This window comes from Salmo salar, chromosome ssa27, assembly GCF_905237065.1.
Source record: "Salmo salar chromosome ssa27, Ssal_v3.1, whole genome shotgun sequence".
NCBI classification, from domain to species: Eukaryota; Metazoa; Chordata; class Actinopteri; order Salmoniformes; family Salmonidae; genus Salmo; species Salmo salar.
The window spans coordinates 22,452,786-22,464,237 of NC_059468.1; positions in this window are offsets into that span (position 1 = coordinate 22,452,786).

Genomic DNA, 11,452 nt, shown 5'->3' on the forward strand with positions numbered 1-11,452 from the left:
TAATTCATAATCCATGATTTAGATACCAGATGGTCAAGCTAATAATCAGGCCCCTGAAAGGTGTGTGTGTGTGTGTGTGTGTGTGTGTGTGTGTGTGTGTGTGTGTGTGTGTGTGTGTGTGTGTGTGTGTCTCACCATGGCTTTTCATTGTGTTCCTATGTGAAGACAACTGTACAATGCAGATCCTTTTACTATCAGTAACCCAGTAATAGTATTAGTACATTACCTCATGGGATGTTGTTACAATGCTAATGGTGATGGTGATGTCCTGACCAGAGGTAATGATCATCTCTGACAGTTCCCTATGGGACTATACACCACACATTAAGACTGCAGAGTGTGTGTGTGTGTGTGTGTGTCGTTGTGTGAAGGACTGTGGCTATTTTGCATTGGCACATCACATACACACTCAACATTTAGCGTTGTTACGCGCGCACACACACACACCTGTCAGCGTGGCTGTGTGTGATAATAACACTCCTAAATTAGGACAGAGCAGAACCCTGGCGAGGATGGAGTGGTGGAATAATAAACAAGTGCCCTCAGAGATGACTGTCTCAGTGAGCTCCTGATTAATGTCTGGAGGGAGGGAGGGAGGGAGGAGGAGGGAGGGAGGGAGGGAGGGAGGGAGGGAGGAGGGAGGGAGGAGGGGAGAGAGCAGGGGAGGATGAGAGGGAGGGTGAGAGGGAAGGAGAGAGGGAAGGAGAGAGGGAGGAAGAGAGGGAAGGAGAGAGGGAGGAAGAGAGGGAAGGAGAGAGGGAAGGAAAGAGGGAGGAAGAGAGGGAGGGAGGGAGGGAGGGAGGGAGGGAGGGAGGGAGGGAGGGAGGGAGGGAGGGAGGGAGGGAGGGAGGGAGGGAGGGAGGGAGGGAGGGAGGGAGGGAGGGAGGGAGGGAGAGGGGGAGGGCGGGAGAGGGGGAGGATGAGAGGGAGGGTGAGAGGGAAGGAGAGAGGGAAGGAGAGAGGGAGGAAGAGAGGGAAGGAGAGAGGGAGGAAGAGAGGGAAGGAGAGAGGGAAGGAAAGAGGGAGGAAGAGAGGGAGAGAGGGAGGGAGAGAGGGAGGGGGAGGGAGAGAGGGAGGATGAGATGGAAGGAGAGAGGGAGGAAGAGAGAGGGATGCAAACTTTGATGTTTACCGCCAGCTCCTCGAAATGTCAGCTGGAATCCAGAATGGCTGAAAAAAAGCATGTGTGTGTGTGTACATACACACACACTGTAGCCTCCACATTCCTCTTGTTATGCCGTACAGTATATGTGTGGCTGGGAATGAGCACCACAAAGAGCTAGTTGCTAATTGCCGTGACATTTGACCAGAGAGTTGTCAGAAGAATAACTAGTGAGAGTGATGACGTCACACCTGCGCTGCTCGCTCACTCACCCACCCACACACACACACACACACACACACACACACACACACACACACACACACACAATCCTGCACTGCTGGGTCGGGAGTTCTAGACAAACTCACTTTTTGTTTTACATTGTGTGTAAAGCAATGTTCATACACTACATCCTTATAGACTATGTTCATCATCAGGGGGATGATATGTGTGTGAGAGTGGTTGTCGTGTGTGTGACGGTCTCTTGGACACAGTTAAAGACATCCCCATCTGGTATCTAATCATGAGAAAGGGTACGTTTTAAAATGGTACCCTACTGTATTACCCGTGTAGTGCACTACATGTGACCAGAGCCCTATGTAGGGAATAGGGTGCCAATGGGATGAAGCCTAAGTCAGTGCGGACGGTCTTCTTCCTTTTCTGTTGGGGACAGTCAAGTCAGGGTTGGCTGTAGGCGTTTCTCTGTGCTTACGATGAGAGGAGAAAACTACTGTAAAATTAAGAATTAATATAAGACAAAATATCTCCAAATTGGGTGTTTGCTGGTTTAAAGAGAATCATTTTGTGATATAGTTTAGATCGGTAGTTTGCAGACACTAACTGGGTGAATCGATTCTGTTGTATTATATCTGCATGTGGTAAGTGATTGGTAGCTAGCTATCTTTTTTCAAGAAAAACAAAGGAAAAAATGACGACGGGGTAAAAAACGAACAGCAAAATGCTTCTCTTCTCTTGTTCTCTTGATTTCCGTTTTCTGTATTTATATTTTTCTTTCCGACATCCTAAAAAAATACTTTCACGTTATGTTCTTTGAATGTTTGTGTTTTAATTTATTTGTGGTTTGCCAAAATGAAGATGTTGAAGCATGTCGCAGGTATTGTCACAGAAAAAGAGAAAAAAAAAATCCTAACTAAGAATGATGATGCTTATCTGTGTCAGAAGGAGGGTGTTCAGTTGTATATTTTGTGGGAGACTTTCCAAGAACCAGATTAAGAAGGACTAGACAATGATGTAAACATTCTCCAGGAACTAATCTCACTGGGAGCAGAACTCTATGGAACTCAATGGAACTGAAGGATCAATCGGAATTCTCGGCTCTCACGTGTATTTCCTACTGTCTTCTGTGATATCACTGATGTCCATCCTTCTTTTTCTGGTTCCAGACTTCGGTACTGCTCGGGTAGAAGTTGCCCTTAGGCACAGATCTAGGATCAGCTTACCCTGCCTAAATCCTAACCTTCACGATTAGAATGGAATACGCACATCTGCCCCCAGATCAGCTTCTTGGGGCAACTTCACCCAACTCCCGACTGAAGTGTCTAGTCCAGGCCGAGGTCAAAAGTTCAAAAGGTGAAAGGTCGTTGCAAGACCAAACAGGAATGTGCAATAAAAGTTACAGCTTATTGAAACTGATGAATGGACCTGGTTTTGTTTGCATTCACTCACATGATACACAAACATTTATCTATTGATCTCTTCTCTATTCAAGATCTTTGTTGATGTTTTTCATGTCATCATGACCAAACTAGAGCTATTGTTTTAACTCATGTGAATCATTATCTCTTCACTTTCTTTTTCCTTAGAGCTATTCTGGAGTAGTTACGGTACATTGAATAGTGGACGTAACTGAGGCACTGTCACGCCCTGACCATAGAGAGCCCTTGGTTCAGGGTGTGACTAGGGGGTGATCTAGTATATCTATTTCTATGTTGGTGCTAATATGGTTCTAATTAAAGGCAGCTGTTTATCGTTGCCTCTGATTGGGGATCATATTTAGGTAGCCATTTCCCCACCTGTGTTTTGTGGGATATTGATTGTTTGTTAGTGTGTTTGGGCACTACGTCCTCACGGTCTTAGTAAGTTTTGTTATTTTGTTTTTGTTAGTTTCACTTAAATAAATATGTGGAACTATACTCACGCTGCGCCTTGGTCCGCTCATTTCCAAGATCGTGACAGAATATCCCACCAAAAGAGGACCAAGCAGCGCATCCACAAGGTAAAGGAGTTTTGGACATGGGAAGAAGTGATGGGTGGATGCGAAACCCTTCCTTGGTGGCAGACGGAAGGTAATAATGGAGGACAGCGACGACGCCAGGGTTCGCGGCCACAGAAAACACAAGGACAACCCCAAGATTTCTTTGGGGTGGGCACAAGGGGTGGCCGGCTGAGCCACGGGAAGAGCCAGAGCACATGGAGCAGGCGATAGAGAAGTGGTCGGTCAACCCAATGAGAGAGCCAGAGCCCACCTGGGAGTCAATGGAGCAATGTGAAGAAGGATATCGGAGAATGATGTTGGCGAAGAGTAGGCTGTAGCGCAGGCGGACTGAAGATCGGGTCATCAGTCCGGTGCCATCTGTGCCGGCTCCACACACCAGATCTCCAGTGCGCCTCCCCAGCCTGGTGCATCATGTGCCTGCTCCCTGCACTCGCCCTGAAGAGCCAGAGACCATCAGGGAGGCAATGAGGAAGCTGGGAGAGAGAGAGATGTTGTTTAAGTGTGTTCTGCTCTACATCCGACCAGAGGATCCGGTTAGCAGTCTGGTGCAACCTGGGCCGGTTCCACGCATCTGGCCTCCAGTGCGCCTCCCCAGTCCGATACATCCTGTGTCTCCTCCTCGCACTCGCCCTGAAGTGCGTGTTCCCAGTCCGGTACGTCCTGTGCCTCCTCCTGCGACGGTCAACAGTCCGGAACCTCCAGCGACGGACAACGGACCGGAGCTTCCAGGGACGGTGAACTTTTATGGGCTAGGTGGCGCGTGATGTTCAGAAAATGTATTCCCACCAAAACTTCCGGTGAATGAGCACATCAATTTACAAAAATACTCATCATAAACGTTGATAAAATTTACAACAGTTATTGAAAGAATTATAGATATACTTCTCCTTAATGCAACCGCTGTGTCGGATTTTAAAATAGCTTTACGGAGAAAGCACATTTTTCAATATTCTGAGTACATAGCTCAGCCATCAAAGCAAGCTATACAGATACCCGCCAAGTTCTGGGGTCAACTAAACTCAGAATTAGTATTATAAATATTCTCTTACCTTTGCTGATCTTCGTCAGAATGCACTCCCAGGACTCCTACTTCCACAAGAAATGTTCTTTTTGTTCAAAATACTCCATATTTATGTCCAACTACCTCCGTTTTGTTCGTGCGTTCAGATCACTATCCAAAGGCATAACGCGCAAGCGTAAATCCAAACATGAAAAGTAAAATAGTTCCATTACCGTTCGTAGAAACATGTCAAACGTTGTTTACAATCAATCCTTAGGGTCTTTTTAACATAAAACGTCGATAATATTTCAACCGGACAATAGCGTATTCATTACAGAGGAAAAAGAAGGAGCGGCGCACCAAATGTGCCAGCGCAGTAAACAACTCACTGGTCCCAGGCAGTCCACTCATTGACTGAGCTCCTATTTTCTGCCCAGTAACAGGAGAAGGATGAAACACGTTTCTAAAGGCTGTTGACAGCCAATGGAAGCCTTAGGAAGTGCAACGTGTCCCCACAGACACTGTAGTTTCGAGAGGGATTCAAAAGAAGAACTACAATTCTCAGATTTCCCACTTCCTGGTTGGATTTTTCTCAGGTTTTTGCCTGCCATATGAGTTCTGTTATGCTCACAGACATCATTCAAACAGTTTTAGAAACTTCAGAGTGTTTTCTATCCAAATCTACTAATAATATGCAAATATATGACACTGGGCCCGAGTATTAGGCAGTTTATTCTGGGCACGCTTTTCATCCGAATATGACAATACTGCCCCCTATACCTTAAAAAGTTAACGGCCCGGAGCTTCCTGGGAAGGTCAACGGTCCAGAGAGTCCAGGCACGGTGTCCAGTCCCGCTCCATGGCAGGAGCCTTCCTCTGCACCGGTGCCCAGTCCAGGCACGGTGTCCAGTCCAGCTCCATGGCCGGAGCCTTCCTCTGCGCCGGTGCCCAGTCCAGGCACGGCGTCCAGCCCAGCTCCATGGCTGGAGCCCTCCTTTGCGCCGGTGCCCAGTCCAGGCACAGCGTCCAGCCCAGCTCCATGGCCGGAGCCCTCCTTTGCGCCGATGTCCAGGCACGGCGTTCAGCCCGGCGACTTGGCCGGATCCGGGGGAGGGGCGGGGGCTACGACCTGCACTGGAGCCACCACCGACACTAATCACCCCCCCTACCCTCCCCATTTGGTTTCAGGTTTTGTGGCCAGAGTCCGCACCTTTGGGGGTGGGTACTGTCACGCCCTGACCATAGAGAGCCCTTGGTTCTCTATGGTGTAGTAGGTCAGGGCGTGACTAGGGGGTGATCTAGTATATCTATTTCTATGTTGGTGCTAATATGGTTCCCAATTAAAGGCAGCTGTTTATCGTTGCCTCTTATTGGGGATCATATTTAGGTAGCTATTTCCCCACCTGTGTTTTGTGGGATATTGATTGTTTGTTAGTGTGCTTGGGCACTACGTCCTCACGGTCTTAGTATGTTTTGTTATTTTGTGTTTGTTAGTTTCACTTAAATAAATATGTGGAACTATACTCACGCTGCGCCTTGATCCGTTCATTTCCTAGATCGTGACAGACACAGCCAACAGCGTCCAATGTTAGGATCTCTACCAAAAATGTACTAAGCATTGACTTACCAAGTTTTCACCTGTTTTTCAGAGGGAAAAGTTCGTCCTTAAGAGGTAAACTTACATACTGCTGCACACATTTTCTTGGCCCACTTTAGACACTTTAGACCCACTTTGGTCTCCATTGTGCTCCAGTTTTATATTGAAACACAGGATCTTTCTCCATTGTCTCAGAGCTTAGCTAAATTCATCTTTTGTCTCTGGTATCTGAAGAGTCATCAGGTCTGGTTCAAGTGGTATCAGAACAGAATGTCTTCTATGAGCTTTCATCCTCTGTGTGTGTGTGTTAACCCACTAGGCTAGCATGCTATGTTTCTACAGTCACTCAGTTATTAATAGTCAGTTGTCCAACTGAAATGTGTCCTCCACATTTAACCCAACCCCTCTGAATCAGAGAGGTGCAGGGGGCTGCCTTCATCGACATCCACGTCTTCAGCGCCCGGGGAACAGTGGGTTAACTGCCTTGTTCAGGGGCAGAACGACAGATTTTTACCTTGTCAGCTCAGGGATTCGATCCAGAAGCCTTCCTAACCAAGTTCCTAACCACTAGACTACCTGCCATACTACTTCATCCTCTCAAATACATGTAAGAGAGTTTCCATCCCAATCTGGGCACCAACTCACAACCGTCTACACACCAACACAACACAAAGAAGTACTGTCAATAACCGTGACCCAGAAAAGTCAAGAAGGAACAAGTAATTAGGGATAAAAATAAAAAGTTCCAAGGCATACAAGGAAATATTGCAGTTGCTCAATGGTTCTCTAAGGGTCTTGTGTATACCTTTTTAGGTGATGGTGTCATACCAAAAATGCAGTACACAAACGGTGAAGCAGCTCAGGTTTCTAGCTGGCCCAGTGGTTTGATAGGGTGCTCAGTTAGGGAGGTTGAAAACAGGAGGGAGAGGAGGACGAGGTGCAGCACAGTGAGATAGTTTGGGCGGAGTGGATGAGTAATAGCTTCATACTGCACTAACACATCATTTATGGATGACTATGTGGAATGGATGACTATATCTCAAGGACTGCTGGTGTTAGAGTGCCTTCGTGTGTGTGTGTGTGTGTGACTCATATGTGGGCTACACAAGTTCAGCACCTCACGGTCTAATTGATAGTTTCAGGAGAGTGAACAGTGACCTAGTCACCTTCATTAGCAGCAGAAGGACACACACACAAACCTTTAATTGATCCATGGGCACACTTGTTTCTGTCTCTCATCACCCAATTAAATACAGAGAGACAGAGGGGAAGGAGAGAGAGAGAAAGACAGTGTGGAAAGACAGACAGAGACAGAGGGGAAAGAGAGAGATACAGACAAACAGAGACAGAGAAGAACGAGAGAGACAGAGAAAAGAGAGAGAGAGACAGACAGACAGACAGACAGACAGACAGACAGACAGACAGACAGACAGACAGACAGAGGGAAAGGAGAGCAGCTGTATTGTATGACAACACATTGTGCTCACTAAAGAGGAAACAACAATGTAAACAAATTAGCGATCAGCTATAAGACTTGATTATCATATTATTGTGATATTATTATATTATTCTACACAGCAGTTAATATTGTCCGCCGAGCAGTGTCTCTGTTTGGGCAGTGGCTCTCTCACAACAGGAGAAAACACACACACACACACACACACACACACACACACACACACACACACACACACACACACACACACACACACACACACACACACACACACACACTGTGACGCACAACAAGGCACTAAAATGTCAGAGACAAGGAACAAGCCCCTGAAGGTTACCTTGACACAAGAACCATAGAAAACAACAACAACAGAGAGAGAGAGACAGAGAGCGAGAGAAACAGAGAGAGAGAGAGACAGAGAGAAGGATAGAGAACCAGATTGAGAGAAAGGGAGTGACAGAGAGATATATAGGGAGTGAGATAGAGAGAGAGAAAGAGAGGGGATGCCTTCCACTCTCTCTATCAGAATAGCATTATCTATATTATATGTGACTAGCTGAGTGACTTCACTGTTTCCCGTAGACTGCTGATGAGATTTCCCAGAGTCCTTCACAGCCAGCTGTGCCAGGTTGGATTGGCTCAGCAGAGAGGAAGAGGTCGATTGATTGTATTTATTGATTGATTTAATTTGATCATTTACAAGTACACATACAGCCAAATCACCTAAGGTAGGGAGGGTACATCTCACATGTACCTATCACAAGTAATCTGAATAGAAAATAATATTTAAAAAGTACAATAGAATAGAACACAATAGAATATTTCAGAGCTCTGGAATTTGTGAAGAACATCTGGAGATGTTAAACCGAAAAAGCCTAGAAACCTCCTAGGATGGTGTTCTTCGGCTTGCAAGCCTCCCCCTTTTTCCTCCAAACATAACGATGGTCATTATGGCAAACAGTTCTATTTTTGTTTCATCAGACCAGAGGACATTTCTCCAAAAATGACAATCTTTGTCCCCATGTGCAGTTGCAAACCGTAGTCTGGCTTTTTCATGGCAGTTTTGGAGCAGTAGCTTCTTTCTTTCTGAGCGGCCTTTCAGGTTATGTCGATATAGGACTCGTTTTACTGTGGATATAGATACTTTTGTACCTGTTTCCTCCAGCATCTTCACAAGGTCCTTTGCTGTTGCTCTGGGATTGATTCACACTTTTTGTACCAAAGTACGTTCATCTCTAGGAGACAGAACGTGTCTCCTTCCTGAGCGGTATGACGGCCGCGTGGTCCCATGGTGTTTATACTTGTGTACTATTGTTTGTACAGATGAACGTGGTACCTTCAGGCATTTGGAAATTGCTCCCAAGGATGAATCAGACTTGTGGAGGTCTACCATTTTTTTTTCTGAGGTCTTGGCTTATTTCTTTTGATTTTTCCCATGATGTCAAGCAAAGAGGCACTGAGTTTGAAGGTAGGCCTTAAAATACATCCTCAGGTACACCTCCAATTGACTCAAATTATGTAAATTAGCCTATCAGAAGCTTCTAAAGCCATGACATCATTTTCTGGAATTTTCCAAGCTGTTTAAAGGCACAGTCAACTTAGTGTATGTAAACTTCTGACCCACTGGAATTGTGATACAGTGAATTATAAGTGAAATAATCTGTCGGTAAACAATTGGTGGAAAAATGACTTGTGTCATGCACAAAGTAGATGTCCTAACCAACTTGCCAAAACTAGAATTTGTTAACAAGAAATTTGTGGAGTGGTTGAAAAACGAGTTTTAATGACTCCCACCTAAGTGTATGTAAACATCCGACTTCAACTGTATATACTAATTTCCTGTGACAGCTCATATGACACTCTTGATTGCACACAGGTGGACTTTATTTAACTAATTATGTGACTTCTGAAGGTAGTTGATTGCACCAGATCATATTTAGGTGCTGTATAGCAAAGGGGTGAATACATACGCATGCACCACTTTTACGTTTTTAATTTGTACTTTATTTTTTGAAACAAGTTCGTTTTTTAATTTCACATTGCCAATTTGGACTATTTTGTGCATGTCCATTACATGAAATCCAAATAAAAATACATTTAAATTACAGGTTGTAATGCAACAAAATAGGAAAAACACCAAGGGGGATGAATACTTTTGCAAGGCACTGTACAATGACATTCTAGACGATTCTGTGCTTCCAACTTTGTAGCAAAGGTTTGGGAAATGCCCTTTCCTGTTTCAGCATGACAATGCCCCCATGCACAAAGCGAGGTCCGTACAGAAATGGTTTGTCGAGATAGATGTGTAAGAACTTGACTGGCCTGCATAGAGCCCTGACCTCAACTCTATTGAAAACCTTTGGGATGAATAGGAACGCAGACTCAGAGCCAGGCGTAATCGCCCAAAATCAGTGATCGACATCACTAATGCTCTTGTGGCTGAATGTAAGCAATCCCCGCAGCATTGTTCCAAAGCCTTCCCAGAAGAGTGGAGGCTGTTATAGCAGCAAAGGGGGGCCCAACTCCATATTAATGCACATGATTTTGGAATGAGATGTAGGACGAGTAGGTGTCCACATACTTTTGGTCATGTAGTGTACATAGATAAACTAGACATGATCCATTTAGGACTTTTACAATTCATTCTGAATTACATAATACATGATAAAAAGATACATGAATACCAGTAAATTATTATTTATACTGAACAAAAATATAAACACAACATGCAACAATTTCAAAGATTTTGATTCGTTGCAGTTCATAAAACACGGAACCCAAACTGGCTGCGCGCATGCACCATCGTGCATAAATGTATTTTGTCCCCCCACACCAAACGCGATCACGACACGCAGGTTAAAATATCAAAACAAACTCTGAACCAATTATATTAATTTGGCGACAGGTCGAATAGCATTAAACATTTATGGAAATGTAGCTAGCTAGCTTGCACTTGCTAGCTAATTTGTCCTATTTAGCTAGCTTGCTGTTGCTAGCTAATTTGTCCTGTGATATAAACATTGAGTTGTTATTTTACCTGAAATGCACAAGGTCCTCTACTCCACCAATTAATCCACACATAAAACGGTCAACCAAATAATTTCTAGTCATCTCTCCTCCTTCCAGGATTTTCTTCTCTTGACTTTATATTGCGATTGGCAACTTTCATAAATTACGTGCATTACTGCCACTGACCTATTTCGTCTTTCAGTCACCCATGTGGGTATAACCAACGAGGAGATGGCACGTGGGTACCTGCTTCTATAAACCAATGAGGAGATTAGAGAGGCAGGACTTGAGGCACGATCTGCGTCAGAAATAAAACTGACTTCTATTTTAGCCATTGGCAATGCAGATGCTCGTTGACGCGTGCGCGGTGTGGGTGCAATAATTGAATAATATAGATTTTTACATTTATTTTTGCAACGCTCGCGCACGCGATGCGAGCGGTGTACTCAGCCTGTAAGGAAATCAGTCGATTTAAATACATTCATTAGGCCCTAATCTATGGATTTCACGACTTGGCAGGGGCACAGCCATGGGTGGGCCTGGAGGGCATAGACCCACGCATTGGGGAGCCAGGTTCAGCCAATCAGAATGAGTTTTCCCCACAAAAGGGCTTTATTACAGCCAGAAATACTCCTAATCCTCCGACGTTGGAGGCGGCTTATGGTAGAGAATTGAACATTTAATTCTCTGGCAACAACTCTGGTGGACATTCCTGCAGTCAGCATGCCAATTGCACGCTCCCTCAAAACTTGAGACATCTGTGGCATTGTGAGGTGTGACAAAACTGCACATTTTAGAGTGACCTTTTATTGTCCCAGCACAAGGTGCACCTGTGTAATGATCATGCTGTTTATTCAGCCTCTTAATATGCCACACCTGTCAGGTGGATGGATTATCGTGACAAAGGATAAAATGGTCACTTACAGGGATGTAACATATTTGTGCACCACATCTTTGCGAAATAAGATTTTTGTACATATGGAACATTTCTGGGATCTTTTATTTCAGCTCATGAAACATGCAACCAGCACTTTACATGTTGCGTATATATT